Below are 16134 nucleotides of genomic sequence, written 5' to 3'. Positions count from 1 at the left end.
CCTGGAATTCACTCTGTAGATCTCAAGTTCAGAGAGCCACCTGCCTCTGCTCTGCCTTCCAATTAAAAGGCATTCACCACCACCATTGGACAACAAAACATCTTTGAGTTTAGGGTTCTTAAATAGGTGATGATATTTGTAAAGAGTTAGCATTTATAGAGGAGTGGGTATGGTTCAGTCTGCAAAGTCTGCTTACCTGGAAAGCACAAGGACCTGAGTTTGATCCCCAAAGCCCATGTAAAAAGTCACACTACCAGAACACACTTGAAACCCCAGTGCTAAGGAGTAGAGATAGGCAGATCCCTGGGGCTCACTGGCTACCTGGTCTAGACATATTGGTGCATGCTAGGCCAATGAGAAACCCTGTTTTAAAGGAGGTGAACAGCGTTCCTGAGGATAACTCCCAGGATTGTCTTCTGGCTTACACGCACGCATGCACGCACGCACAGGCACACATACCTGGACACAAATGGAGGAAAAAAAGAATGACCATTCATAGATAAGATAGGGAATAATATGTCTTTTATAGGAGAGGGATAATTGCTTTTAAACTGCTTTTTTGAACTTGACTCCTTAAGATATGTATATGCCAAAATATTTCTTTCAGCCAAATTTTCACCGAAGTCATTGAGGCACTGCCAGGTCCTTTTTTTAGTTGACATACATTAATTGCATATCTTAAGGAGTACAGTGTTAATTTGATATATTTATACAATGTATAATACCCAAGTAAGGATAATTAGCATTTCTATCTTCTTAAACACCATTTCTTTGTGTTGGAAACCTTCAAATTCTCTTCTTCTAGTGCTTCAAGCTATAATGATCCTATGTTATGTAGACTTTAGAATTTACACATCCTGTGTAACTAGGAGTTATATGTGATTCATACAGTTCTTCATCTAGTGCTAGCTCCTTTCCTGTTTGGCAGTTACATCAGCAGATGACCCTATCCAGTGCTGCTTACCGGAACACATCACTGTTAGGCAGATTGTCGAGGATGTTATGAATAGTAATTGTTCGGGTTTTATTACATATTTATTTACTTGTTTTGGGGGGATGGGGCATAGATGGAGGTCAGAGTACAAGCTCTAGGAGTCAGTGCTCTCCTTTCACCATGTGGGTCCCAGGATCAAACTCAGGTCATCAGGCTTAAAGCAGATAATCTTTCTTGACTTGCTGAACCATCTTCACTGGCCCAGATAGTACTGTTGTTGTTTTTTGAGACAGGGTTTCTCTGTGTAGTCCTGGCTGTCCTTGAATTTACTCTGCAGACCAGGTTGGCCTCGAACTTAGAGATCAAGTCAAAGTGCTGGAATTAAAAGTAAGTGCCACCACTGCCTGGCAATAATACTATTTTATAGAGAGAAGATAAGCTGTTGGATCCCATTGTTCCTTCCCTTCATGTATTAAATGACTATGTCTTAGATTCTAGCTACCACACTTAGGGATGGAATATATCTATTGATATGTAAAGCAGAGATGGTCCCTCCTTTCTTAGAGCTAACAGTTTACCAACTGAAGTAGAGCTTCTAAAAATATACACATAAAACCTAAGTAAGTATGGCTTTCAAAATGTAAGATGTTGGGCTGGCAAAAATGGCCTAGCAGTTAAATTTATTGTCAGGATAGCCTCACTACCTGAGTTCAAACCCACCCCTGACCCCACACCCCTGCTGCCTCAGAACCTACAGTGGAAGAAGAGAACTGGCTCCAGAAGTTATCCTTTGACCTCTGTATTTGTTCTGTGGTGTGCCGACAGTCATGGGTACCTATCACATCACATGCACACACACATACACAACAGGGGTTTGGCTTTGTTTTTTAAGTGTGAATTGTTGACCTTACACCAGATCTACTGCCTAGTTTTTTGGATAAGGACCCAGAAATCTTCACTTTCAAGTCTGTCCAATTAATTGCAGTATACATTAAAGAGCTTTTGTGAACCATTGTACATTTTCTTTGTGAGGTATGAGGTACATATTGGGAGCCATTTCTAATTTCAAAACCAGCTTCAATGTAAATTGCACATTGTTTTATGTATGATTTTATGATTAAGAGTAAGTATACTTTGGAGCTGGAAAGGTTAAGGGTCCCTGCCAAGTCCAGTGACCTGAGTTTGATTCTCAGAGCCCACATGGTAGAAGAGAACTGACTTTCAAATTGTCCTCTCATCTTAACACCTAAACCATGATAAATGCATGTGTGCACACACAGACACACTCACACTCCTCCCTTTCTAATTTTTTTTTCTTATTTGAAGAATGTGCTCTGTAGCCAGACTGCTGGAGTTTGTATCTCAGCTCTGTACTTCCAAATCTTGACCAAGGTACTTAACTGTTCTGCGCCAGCTAACACGTGGAAAATAAGAATATGCACATAGGTTATTGCAAGATAATTAGCTGTTGGGCCTCATGGCACACATCTTTAATCCCAGCACTGGGGAGGCAGAGGCAGCAGATCTGTATGTGTTCAAGGTCAGCATGGTCCCCATAGGAAATCCTAGGATAGTTAGGGCTACATAGCAAAATCTTGTTTACAGAACAAAAAATTACATTAGTTGACTCAGAGAAAACACTTAGAATGGTATACTTAGAATGTAACACATAGGCAGCATTCAGTAACTGTTAGGGAAAAAAATGATTTACGTTGAAGTATATGTCAGTCTGTCCTGGGCAATAATGGTCTGAAATATAACAACAGTCCACTGCACAGGAAGCCCAACAGGAACAGATAAACATATTGGCTAAGACTTTTCAGCACTATGCCCAGAAGTAGTTCCAAACCTGGGCTGGGAAATTTGCATTCTGGTGCTATGTTCTACAGCCTCAAAAGACTAAAAATAGGTTTCAGAGGTATTGAAGTAGCCTCATTGCATTTCAGATTTCATGTGAATTGCATTTCTTTTTGGCCAAATCCCTGGAGTGGTGTTGGGTATGTTGGATGGATGTTGTTGTGTGTCTGCCAGGATATACTGTCTCATGGCAGAGCATGGAAGAACAGTGCTTTTGTTGCTACATATGCGTGCAAGGAAAAATAAAATCTAAGTCTTGGTCCTTAATTTTCCTTCCCTGGTGTGAATTTGTATTTTTGCCTTTTGGGTACAAGAGCTTTTACCAGCAGGGCTTATCCAGGGAGGCAGCAGGGCCTGTGCTTTCAGGCTAGAGGTGGCAATAACACACACAGCTGAGAGCTGCCACTGCTGACTGCCTGAGCCCTCCTCTCTGTGGTTTGCACTCTTGAAGCCATGCTTGAGTAACCTGCCTCCAGAGCTGCTGACAGGGCTGTGTTCAGAGGCCTTGGAAATTACACTGTTCATTTCCTTATCATCCTCTGACCTGCGGTGCAGAGCCTTCTGGTGCAGGAACAAGGCATAAAAAATCCAGACAGCTTCTCGCCAGCGTGTGTCAAGAGCTACAAAGAAGGAAATTGGACTTGTTCACTTAAAAACCATGGGGTTAGGCTTTGATTTTTGGATCCTGCTGAGAGTTATTTGTGTGTGAGAGCATGTTTTATCTGTATTTGTATAGAATGATTCTTTACATGGCAGTGCTATGGAGGAGGAGTGTCTGAAGTAGAGAGTGGAGGGAAGATTGCTTCCCTCTTCAGTTAATTTCCCAGTTGTACCATTGGAGTGGGCTTGGAAGAATTAGCATCAGGAAGGTGCCAGTCCATGTTAATATTTTAAAGTATATTTCTCTTGATACAGTTTAGTCATGGATGAGAGCACCCACATAAGAAATGTCCTTGGCTGTCTGAGGAGACATTTGTATCAAATGCTTTTCCCTGAAGTTACTCATCCTAGATGATATTAGTGTCAGTGCTTATGTTGCCTTAGACTTTAGCTCTGTCTCATTAAGAGGCAAAGTTCATGTGAGATAGAGAACAGAATTCGGGAAGAGAATTAGGGAGGGTAATTTAGAGCATTTTGAAATTTTCTATTTATAGGACAAAGTTATGCTTAAGGGGGCTAGAGAGTTAAAGCTTAGCCGTTAAGAGCACTTGCTGCTCTTGCAGAGGATCCAGGTTCAGTTTCCAGTTCTCAAATGATGGCTCACAACCATCTGTAACTCCAATTCCATAGAATTAGGCACCTTTTTCTGACCTCCGTGAGCACTGTGCAGCACATACTTGCCAAACATACATACAGACAGAAACACCCATACATATAAAAATAAGTATTAAAAATGTAAGTGAAAATGAAATTTACCAAGAACTATTATTTATTTATATTTATTTATTTATTTATTTATTTATTTATTTATTTATTTATTTATTTATTGTTTTTCAAAACAGGGTTTCTCTGTGTAGCTTTGTGCCTTTCCTGGATCTTACTGTGTAGCCCAGGTTGGCCTCGAATTCACAGAGATCCGCCTGTCTCTGCCTCCCGAGTGCTGGGATTAAAGGCGTGCGCCACCACTGCCCGACTAATTTATTTATTTTTATCTCTTTATGTGCATTGGTATTTTGCCATGGGTGTCAGATCCCCTGGAACTATAGCTGTAGACAGAGCCATCTTTCCAGCCCATACCAAGAACTTCAAAGAGCAAAAAGTAGCCCTGGGGGGCTGGAGAGATGGCTCAGAGGTTAAGAGCACCGACTGCTCTTCCAGAGGTCCTGAGTTCAATTCCCAGCAACCACATGGTGGCTCACAACCATCTGTAATGAGATCTGGCGCCCTCTTCTGTATACATAATAAATAAATAAATCTTTAAAAAAAAAAGTAGCCCTGGAGCCGTGTGGTGGTGGCACATACCTTTAATCCCAGCAGTTGGGAGGCAGAGGCAGAGGCATATGGATCTCTGAGTCCAAAGCCAGCCTAGTCTAGAGTGAGTTCCAGGACAGCCAGATTTGTAGCTCTGGCTACAGAGAAACCCTGACTCGAACTCCCAGCCCCCATTTCCCCACCCCTACACCCCCTACCTCTACACCCACACCACCCACCCCCGCCACTACACACATGCACGCGCGCGCGCGCACACACGCACACGCACACGCACACGCACGTAACCCTGGGCCATATATGTAATAGTTCTTTTTTCGCTTTGCTGTACATATTATCTTTTCTCTTCATGACAAATTGAGGTGCCCCAAATTGGGGGAATTATCTAAGGGTTTGGAACTTCAAAACATTTTCACTTTTATTTTATTTGGGTGTGTGTTTATGTGTACTATAGTGCACATGTAGTGGTCAAAAAACAATTTGCAAGAGTTGATCCTCTCCTACCCTGTGATTCCTAGGGATTGAACTCAGGTCAGGCAGGGTTTCTATCCTAAGCCATCTCACCAGCTTAGGGTTTGGAACCTTGAGATCAGAAGAAAAACTCCAAATACTTTTTCAAGCTTCCCCTTCCTCAGCTGTAATGTAAGCACTCACCCCTTAGAGTTACTGTGACGGTTAAACAGACAAGGAAGCTTAAGCACTCAGATGCTGTTAACTATGCAGAAATTATCTCCACAGTTGTATGTACACAGTCGTCTGAGGCAGGAGGATCACTTGAGCTCCAGGAGTAGTTGTAGACCAAATTGGGCAACATAGCAAGACCTTTTATCAAAAAACAAACAAACAAACAGAAGACCTGTTTTTAATGTATTATTCCTAGCTGTGAGCTACAGAGATAGAAGTTTGTTATCAAATTAAGAAGAAAGGTTATCCCTAGCGCCCTTGAAAATTTATTGCTTGAAATACATAGCAGGTATCATTTTATGATAGCTAGTATAATACTGTAACTCCTACTAATTTCCAAGACTTGAGAGAGAGATCCAGAAGATTTAGAGCTATTGAGGTTTAGGTTGATATTTGGTCGATTAGTTCACTTAACAGTGTTTTGGACTCTTTGGTAAAGGTCATTTGGAAGAATCACATCTCTTGCTTAGCCATTTCCTTTAGAACCAGTTTTTTTGTATTTAAGTAACTCCTGAACTTTCTTCCTTCTATTTGAAATGAACATAGCAGAAGCCTTTAAAAAAATAGTGTGTGTGTGTGTGTGTGTGTGTGTGTGTGTGTGTGTGTGTGTGTGTTGGTGTGTGTGTGTTGGTGTGTGGGTGTTGGTGTGCGTGCCACAGTGCATAGTGAAAGTGAGAGGGCAACTTCCCTTCCACCTTCATACTGGTTCCAGGGGTCAGATTCAGGTCACAGGCTTGGACACCCAGTGCCTTTAGCACTGAGCTTTCTCACTGGCCTTTTGAGGGATTAGCACAAGTAGCCTAAATAGTAGAGAAGAATGAGTATCAGGATACTTCTTTTTGTCAACTTTTCTCTAGCTTCAGGGGGGGAAAAAGTCAGGTCTGAAGCAGGTCATTCTTCAGTTTGAAGTGTTTGTTGTCTACTAGGAGAGTACAATTGAACTGTGTCCCTGGGAAAACTCTAATTGCTTTTAAACTTAAGACAATTGAGTGTTGGCCCTCGTGACAAATACTGGATTATGCTTTGATGAATTTTCCTCTCCGGGTTCTATTTTTGTTTGGTAATGGACTCTTTAAACAAGGTTTTCATAAACTGGTACCCAGTGCGCTCAGCTCAGAGTTGGGGTTTCTGGATGGTTTGTTCATTATTCGGGGACTTAGAAGTGCTCTGAATTAGAAGTACTCTGAATTAAATGTCAGTGAAAGCAACAGAATGCTGTAGAAAGGAGACACATGGCACATGTTTACATTGCACCAGCCAAAGTAACGTGGCTTGGATAGATTATTGTTCAGGCTACAGAGGTCTCTTAGTGCTTAGATTTCTCAATTTAGGCCACATATTAGAATCACTTCTGGAGTCTTTTAAGTTTGTGGGGCTTTTAATGTTCCTCTCTGTTAAAACCCATTATTCTTTGGAAGCATTCTACATAGGTTCTTTACCATATTGTATAATTGAGATTGTAATTTAATTACAACACTTCTCCCTTCCCTTTCTTCCCTTTAAACCCTCCCGTACAGCCCTCCCTGCTCTCCTTCAAAATCATGGCCTCTTTCTTTTTTTTAGTAAATTTTTTTAAACATTTATTTATGTATACAACATTCTGTCTCTATGTATGCCTGCTCACCAGAAGAGGGCACCAGATCTCATTACAGATGGCGGTGAGCCACCATGTGATTGCTGTGAGTTGAACTCAGGACCTCTGGAAGAACAGCCAGTGCTCTTAACCTCTGAGCCATCTCTCCAGATCTTTTAAATCAATTTTTATTGCATGCATATATGTATTTGTACATACATACATAGTCCTAAATATACCAGTTGAGTCCATATAATGTAGTTTTCAGGGCTGTCCATTTGGTACTGAACAACCAATTGATGTGCCTTTCCCAAGGGAGGACCACCTCACCCACTCCCAGCTTAACTCAGTTGCCTGTAGTCCTTTGTGTAGGGTTAAGTCCTTATGGGCTTTTCCCTGTCCGGTTTGACGTGTTTGTTGGTGTCCTCCTTATTCAGCTCACTTTTGGGCAGTCATATTTGTGAGACTTTGTAGGTATTGCTTCTGAAGTAATAAAAGACACAGTCTCACAGCAAAGTCCCTGACCCTTGACCTTCTGGCTTTTATAGTCCCCAGGGAGCTCTTTTTTTTTTCTTTTTCTTTTTTGGTTTTTCAAGACAGGGTTTCTCTGTGTAGTCCTGGCTGTCCTGAAACTCGCTCTGTAGACCAGGCTGGCTTCGAACTCACTGAGATCCGCCTGCCTCTGCCGCCTGAGTGCTGGGATTAAAGGCGTGTGCCACTATCGCTCCCCAGTGAACTCTTAAAGTTGCCTTTGCCATTTCCAAACGGGGCTACCCACCATAGTTCAGATGCCGTTTGCTGTTCAGGGTGTCTTATATCATATTCTCCTTCAGCTGTCCTGTTTCAGCACTTGATCTGCATATAGCACAGGGCCAGTTGTTTAGGAGTACAGTTATAATGAGCCCAGGTTTGCAGTTTCATCATTATTAGGAGGAATACTGAATTAAGGCCTAGTGTCCATATCAGCGTTACTGACTCAATTTTAAAATAGACAAATTTGAAGCTAACTCATTGCTTTATTGTTTGTCATGGCACTCGGTTCAATCCAGACTGGACTCAAACCTAATACTGGGTTTATAGGTATGCATCAACACAGCTAAAGAAAATCCTTATGGCTACTTGCCACAGTCTGGCAATTTATATATATTTGTTGTTGTTGTTAAGTTGATTAAGAGAGAACAATGCAGATTTTGATAATCAAAATTTATTGCTGATCCCAAAGCAGGAGATTGGATTTTTTTTTCCCAATAAGTTTGTGATTATATTTTTGTGTTTATTATGGACAAAGATGTCTCCTGAAAGTTTGTGACATTCTAAAATAAAAGAAAGCTGCTATAAGTAAAGATTTTATTCCTGCCTGAGTCTGCTTTTGGACATAATCAAACTAAGCATGCTGTTTTAGGAAGACAAGCCATTACCTCAAAGAAATAGCAGAAATCCCTAATATCTTAGTTTTTTTGTTTTGTCTTTAGTAAACTTAATTTCTTTAAAGTCCAGAAGAGAATTAAATGTTGTGAGCTATAAACTATTTTCTACTAGTGTATTGTTTGCTTGCTTTGGGGTTATTGTGTTTGTTGGTTTATTGGTTGGTTTGTTGGTTTGTTTACACACGGGGTCTCCTGTAACCCAGGCTAGCTCTAGAGTCCCTATATAGGAAGATGACCTTGAACTCCAAATTCTTCTGCCTCTGCCTGGCTTCATTGCTGAGATTTTAAGTGTCTGTCTTAAGGAAGAATGATTAGAATTTAATAACAGAGATGAACAAATACCTAAATATACTGTGAAGTTGTTTTAAAATATTGTGGAATGATAGTTTCGGTGAAACTAACGTCCTTATGCAATGAATTTAAAACATATCTTTTAGCACTCGTATATGTATTATTTTTACTCTTAGAATTTATATTAATTCTGTTCTCTTGATGAGTTTTTAACAAGATTTTTGTAGTATCTCAAGTGCATACATACCACTGAGTAGGAGGACAGAAAATTGGCAGTTGTGTGGTGGGGGAATCATCGCACAAAGTGACTACACATTTGTATACACCACATTAGAGCAGATCAGTTCCACCCTCTGCAGATTCCCAAACATCTGGTGGAATGTCTGTTTTAGACAGAGCGTGCCATAAGGCATTTCTCCTTTTGCTTATTCATATGTGCTTGGATTGAGAATGTTGGCATTTGAAATCAATCTCAGAAAGAGGCTGGCAATTTTTTTCCCCTCTAGTATCTCTTGTCCTTTCCCACCTCTTAAAAATAACAGGTGGTAAAAGTTGTAGTGTAATATATTCAGTCTGGAATTGGCCTTCAAAGTTACTTAAGGTAATGACATGCTAAAGATTAGCACACTGATGCCATAAATACAATACACAACCAACTTTTTTTCCTCTAGCATTAAAAAAAAACTATTATTTCTTCAGTTTCAGTCTCATGTAAAGCTGGCTTTGTGTTTGTGAACAGTATTGACGGACAGTATCCATTTATAAAGTCTAGACTTTATCCTAAACCAAGCAAAATACTTGTGTAATAGGTGCATAGGGAGTTGGGATGATAGTCAGTGTGGTATTGTGTTCCCCAAAATATTGTGCACCCTAATAAACTTATCTGGGGTCAGAGACAGAACAGCCACAATATTAAACATAGAAGTTAGGCAGTGGTAGCACACGCTTTTAATCCTAGCATTCCAGAGGCAGAAATCCATCTGTTCAAGGATACAGCCAAGCATGGTGACTCACTCCTTTAATCCCAGAAAGTGAGCCTTTAATCCCAGGGAGTGATGGTAGAAAGCAGAAAGGTATATAAGGCGTGAGGACCAGGAACTAGAAGCTTTTGGCTGGTTAAGTTTTTAGGTTTTGAGCAGCACAGTTCAGCTGAGAGCCATTCGGATATGAGGACACAGAGGCTTCCAGTCTTAGGAAACAAGATCAGCTGAGAAGTTGGCCAGGTGAGGTTAGCTGTGACTTGTTCTGGTTCTGTCTCTCTGATCTTCCAGTGTTGACCCCAGTACCTGGCTTCAGGCTTGTTTTTATTAATAAAGACTCTTTAAGATTCATGCTACATCTCAGTAAAGTGCTTGCCAGGTAAGTAAGCATGGAGACCTTTGTTCTATTTCTAACGCACCCATGCAGAAAGCTGGGTGTGATTATCCTAATGCTGAAGAAGCCAGAGACAGATAGATCATTGGGGTTGGCTGGCCAGCTAGCCTAGTCAGCAGCAAGCCCAGGCCATAATAAGAGCCCTATCTCAAAAACAACAACACAGGGACCTCAGGCCTCCACATAGACCCACAAATACATTCACACACAACAAACACAAGTTAAAAGAACAAAGAGGAACAGAAACTGGATTAGGTTAACAGTCAGTTCAGATCTCCTGTCTATGGCTCTGTCCAGGGTGTATACTTAATGGCTAGACTATAAAGCCCAAACTGTACAAATAGCTGAGGACTGAACCCAGGGCCTTGCGCTTGCTAGGCAAATGCTTTACCACTGAGCTAAACCCACAACCTTAAAAAAAAAATATGGAACGCTTCACGAATTTGCGTGTCATCCTTGCACAGGGGCCATGCTAATCTTCTCTGTATATGTGCTACGGAAGCAAGCACATGGCTGTGTCTTATTACAAGACTTGGTGTTTGTTGTATATGTTTATCTCTGTACTAGTGGCAGCTTTTGTTTGTTTTGTTTTGTTTTTTGTTTTTCGAGACAGGGTTTCTCTGTGTAGCTTTGCGCCTTTCCTGGAACTCACTCTGTAGTCCAGGCCGGCCTCGAACTCACAGAGATCCACCTGCCTCTGCCTCCCGAGTGCTAGGATTAAAGGCGTGCTCCACCAACGCCCGGCTAGTGGCAGCTTTTGGACAAGGCATTGCCACTGTCATGTGGGGCTGGAGAGGTGGAAATTTTCCTGATGAAGAACTAAGTAGAAATGACTCTCAGTGTGGCATAATGTCTTTATTGCATGGGGAAAGAAGAGCAGACTTTGCATCTGCTAGGGAAGCAGTTTGGCTAGACCAGAGCACAGTTTCCAGAACTGCAAATTCCAAGTGCTGATTTGAAAAGCACCAGGTAGTTGCTTCTTGTCTTTTACAAAATGAAGCTGCTTTCCTTTCTGTGGAGGTGTGTGGGGAGGGTAATGCATATTTTACCCAGGGCCTTCACAGTATAGCTAAGACTCTGCTACTGAACTCTATCCCCAGACCTTGAAGGAGGTTGTTTTTGTTTTTGTTTTCTCTTTCTTTCTCCCCATCCCACCCCCCAAAAAATGAGCAAAGCCAGACATAGTGGTGCATACATTTAGTCCTGGCACTCAGGAGGTAAAGGCAGGTAGGTCTCTATGAATTTGAGGCCAGCCTGGTCTACATAGTGAGACCCTGTCTCACACACAAAATAATGCTTGGTCTGAGTGTTTTGTCTGAATGTGTGTGTGTGTTACTGTTTGCTAAAGCGTCCTCTTACTTGCAGTACTCTTTCTGGAGATAGACCGCTGTGGCCGCTTTATGAATGTGTATGATTTATGCAGTTTTTGCTGTAAATGTTCTGTTTCCATAGAAAGTAGAATTCTTTGAGTATAGAGCCAGGCAACCTGTAACTGTCAAAGTCTGTCTAGGTTTTCATTCTTCCTAAATGCCTAAAAATGTGACATTTGTGGTAGGGTAGAAAGGCAGGGAGGAAAAATAAGTATGAGAATGTCACCTTCAAAAACAGTTTTGGCTTGGTGGTGGTGGTGGCGGTGGTGGCACATGCCTTTAATCCCAGCACAGTCAGATCTCTGAGAGTTTGAGGCCAGCTTGGTCCACAGAATGAGTTCCAGGACAGCCGGGGCCACACAGAGACACTCTGTCTCAACAAACAAACAAACATTTTTCTTCCAACTTCTTCACTAGGGTATTGGAATTGAAGGTTTAGAGATAAACTCGGTAAGGTAAAGATGAGTTGTCCACAGCAGCAGCTTCCTTCCCAACTTCCCTGTTGTGTTACCACAGAGGAGAGGATGCCTGCTCTTAGTCACTCAGCCATCAATGACCCTTTCATCTGATGTCCACTCAAGTTACTTCTGAGAGGGCTTGTTTTCTTTATCATAAAGTCCTTAAGTTTATCTTCAGTTTGTATGGCTGCTAAGCCCTTCTGTATGGGAGAATGTAGTTTCTAAGAGAAGTTCTTGGATGGGGCCCAAGCTAAAAGTAATAGATGAAGTCACCTACCTCAGTGTCTTGAGAGGAATCCAAGAAAAGGTGCTGTTTTGAAGCTTGAATGATCCTATAAAGAGAGGGCAGGTCTTGAGCCAAGCAGCCTGAGGTGGTTACCAGCTCAGACAAGAGCTGGCTTGTGCCAGCGAAGTCTCTTTCCCTGCCTCCAGCGGTGACTGAAGGGAGAAGTGTGGCAGGCGCTGGGAGTCAGAGGGTCGTTTGTGGCTTTGGCTGCTGTGTGACTGGAAATGGAGTAGGAAGAGTTTGGAGCTGGAAAACACCCCCCACCCCCACCCCCCACCCCTCTTTACTCCCTGTTTTATAGCTTTTCTAGGACAGCCTTTTAGTATTCTGGTTGCCAAGACTGAAGCCAGGGGGGTTAATTAGGTAGAATCGAGACCCCTAGCCTTTTTGAAAATATCCTAAGCAAGAGTTCTATTTATTTGAAAGTATTTAAGTTTTCCTAAAATCCCAGTCTTTTTTCTTTTTTTTTTTTTTTTAATATTTATTTATTATGTTTACAGTGTTCTGCTTGCATGTATTCCTGTAAGCCAGAAGAGGGCACCAGATCTCATTACAGATGGTTGTGAGCCACTATGTGGTTGCTGGGAATTGAACTCAGGGCCTCTGGAAGAACAGTCAGTGCTCTTAACCTCTGAGCCATCTCTCAAGCCCTAAAATCCCATTCTTGTCCGGTTGGGTGTTTTTTTTTTTTTAAGGATTTATTTATTTATTATGTATGGTGTTCTGCTTGCATGGATGCCTGCAGGCCAGAAGAGGGCATCAGATCTCATCATAGATGGTTGTGAGCCACCATGTGGTTGCTGGAAATTGAACTCAGGACCTCTGTAAGAGCAGCCAGTGCTCTTAACTTCTGATTCATCTCCAGTCCCCTCAGGTTGGTTTTTAAAAAGAGGATAGACAGTTATTGTGGCCAAGCCAAAGAGACTAGTAAGACCTCAAGTTGGGAGCAGGATAAGCTATCTGAGGGAAAAGGAAGCACAGCACTGATGTGGGAAGGAGATGCCACTGTGCCTGTGGACCCAGTTTCCTCTATTTCGTTTGTTTGACTTTGCTATGCTGAGGATTGAACCCAGCCAGAGCCTTGCACAAGCTAGGCAAGTGCTCTTCTATCAGTAAGTCCTGCAACCAACAGCTGCCCTCACTGTTGCATCTTTTATAATTTAATTACATTACTGCATGTGTGTGCTGGGGAGCACCGCAGGCACTAGTGTTGAGGGTAAAAGCAGTCTCCTGGCTTGCTTCCACTGTGTGAGTCCAGGGACAGAGCTCAGATCACGAGGTTTGATGATCTAGCCACCTCCTCCCCACTCCCCACCCCTGTTAGTCTTTACTGGTCCTGGCAGCCACCAGAGTTTGCTCCACAGGGTTGTGGGCTGGAGATCATTTCTTAATCCCTGTCTTGGAATACCAAGCTCCAGCTGTGCTATCTAGGCCCTGGGATAACTGTGAGGCATTTGGTCACTGTAGACAAAAGCCTGTTTTGTCAGAGAGAAGATTAGGGCAAAGTACAAGCATTGCTATCTCTGATGCCTTCAGGGCCAACGGTCTATTTGGCAAGAGGGGATGCCTTGACCTTGTGAGTTAACAGCAACTTGTTCTTTTGTTTCTTTGCTGTTTTCTACTAAAGAGGGTTCAGCATTCAGGCTTCAAAACTTACCATTAATGTTCTTAAACTTTTTTGAGAAGGCTCAGCAAGTGAAGGTACTTGTTACCAGTCTTGATGATCTGTGTTCAATCCCTGGCACCCACATGGTGGAAGGTTTTCTCTACCCTACCCATGCATACTGTGGACAACACACACACACATAAAGTGTAATACAAAGTTTTAAATAGGGGCAGCTGTTGGTTGTAGGCATAGCTCTGGAGAGCACTTGCCTATCATATGTACACATACATACACACGAAATAACTATAAAAAAGGATTGTAAAAGTAGTGGATTAGTGCCTTACAGAAAATAACTGTCAATGTGCAGAAAATAAAAATCATATTTAATTGGGTCTAATTGTTTGTTTGTTTGTTTGTTTGTTTGTTTGAGACAAGGTCTTAAAAGCTAAAACTGTTCTTAAACTCCATATATAGCCAAGGTTGGCACTGAACTTCTGATCCTCCTGTCTCTGCTTCCAGAATGCTGGGGTGAAGGGTGAATGCCTCCCTGGGTGCTGGCAGGCATTATGCTGCTCTGTCACTGACCTACAACCTCAGACCTCTTCTTATGTTTTACTTTGGAACAGGAACCTACTAAGTGACCCAGGCTAGCCTAGAACTCCCTCTAGGCAGGCCTTGAATTTGTAATCTAACTTCCCTCAACTGGGATGACAGGCTTCCATACTAAGTCCAGCTGTGTTTTTAATCTTGGAAGGAATTCTGTAATTTAGTAGAACTGGTGGAGACAATTGGTTCAGGACTGGTTTGGGCGTGATTTATACCTCATGAATCTCATTCTCTTTCTGTAATCATCTTTAACTTTTCTCATTAGAAAACTCAGCAAAATCTCACTTGGCTAGATCTTATTACACTTGATGAGATCTCACCCTGAAGTCTGAAATTCATTTTCTTTATTTATGCTTTTATAATTTGTCTCACAGTTTTTACCTTTGTTGTTACTGTGTTCAGAAGTCTGGGTGTTTATTTTTTTTAAATGGTGGTGGTCAGTAAGTATAGGGGGTAAGTAGTTCTTTTAAATGCTTGATGTTTACTTCTTAGGAGTAGGAGTCTGTGATATCTGATCACTTAGTAATTTGCTTTCATTAAGGAGCTAGTCAGGAAATAGTCCTGAGAGCTCTTGTATAAAAAGAAAAGAGCTGCCAGTTGTTATGTAGTGAGGGCATGATAATGAGGGAGGCTGAGGCACGAGCAGCATGTCTTAGGCTAGAATCCAGCTTGAGCTACATAGTGAAACTGTTTTCAGAGGGGAGGGGAAGTGGAGGGACACAGGAACAGGAAGGATTCATGGGATGGGTAGAAGATGCACTTTCCTATGGTATTATGACAAACTGCTCCATAGGAACCTCACAGTAACATTTCACTTAAGGAGGCTCTACAGAAAGGAGTTCACTTGGTTTTTGTATTGTATTTTGTGTGACTTTATACTTTCAAGCTTCTGCTTATTAGAAGTTTAGATTTATGCTTAACTTTTAATAGGTCTGTGGTAAGAAAACAAATTTTGGTTGAGTAGAGAATATGTTTTAAATCTACTGTACTGTTTTATGTTAAAAGAGGACAAGAGGGCCTGGAGGGATGGCCCAGCAGTTACGAGCATTGGCTACCCCCCCCCCAGAGGGCCCAGGTTTAATTCCTAGCACCCTCATGGTGGCTCACAACCATCTATAACTCCAATTCCAGGGGTTCTGACGCCCTCTTCTGACCTCCTTGAACACTAGGCTCACCCATAGTACACAGACATGTGTACACTCGAAACCTTCACACAGAAGAATAATATATTTAAGAGTGTTTGTTACCTAGGGTTTTCCTCCCTTGAGACCTCTCCTGCTATCCAGAGTTCTATTTTCCTTTTCCCTTTTAGATTTTTTTGCTTTTGTTTTCTGAGACAGGGTCTCACTCTGCAGCCTTGGCTGGTCTGGAATTCACTATGTAGACCAAGCCAGCCTCAAACTCCTGAGCAATAGGATTAAAACCATGCAGCACCATCCCCAACCGTACTCCCTCCCCCCTTCTGAAACAGTGTCTCACTATACAGCCCTGGCTAGCCTTGAACACCTCATGTAGATCAGGTTGGCCTCAAACAGAGATCCACTTGTCTGTGATTCCTGAGTACTGGAGTTAAAGACATGTGCTGCCATACCTAGTTCACTTATTATTAAGGGGTTGGGGGCGGGGGATTGAGAGACCATGGCTCTCCACCTGCCGTGGGGCAACTCTCTGGAGTCAGTTCTCCCCTTAAATCATATGAAAGCCCTTGGTCTTGGTGTCAGGCTTAGAGGCAAGCTCCT

The 16134-nt window shown here is 42.1% G+C and overlaps 1 protein-coding gene and 1 pseudogene across 5 annotated transcripts in view; one reads left to right on the top strand and one right to left on the bottom strand.

Annotated features, from left to right (window-relative positions):
* Nucleotides 1-16134, top strand: part of Znf609 (zinc finger protein 609) — a 147490-nt gene that overhangs the window by 40766 nt on the left and 90590 nt on the right. The gene's annotated exons all lie outside the window — the stretch shown is intronic.
* On the bottom strand, nucleotides 10489-10578 carry LOC121831187 (U6 spliceosomal RNA; annotated as a pseudogene).

Source organism: Peromyscus maniculatus, chromosome 7 (assembly GCF_049852395.1).
Source record: "Peromyscus maniculatus bairdii isolate BWxNUB_F1_BW_parent chromosome 7, HU_Pman_BW_mat_3.1, whole genome shotgun sequence".
Classification (NCBI taxonomy): Eukaryota; Metazoa; Chordata; class Mammalia; order Rodentia; family Cricetidae; genus Peromyscus; species Peromyscus maniculatus.
Note: the sequence above shows the minus strand (reverse complement) of the source record. Positions and strands in the feature narration are given on the sequence as shown.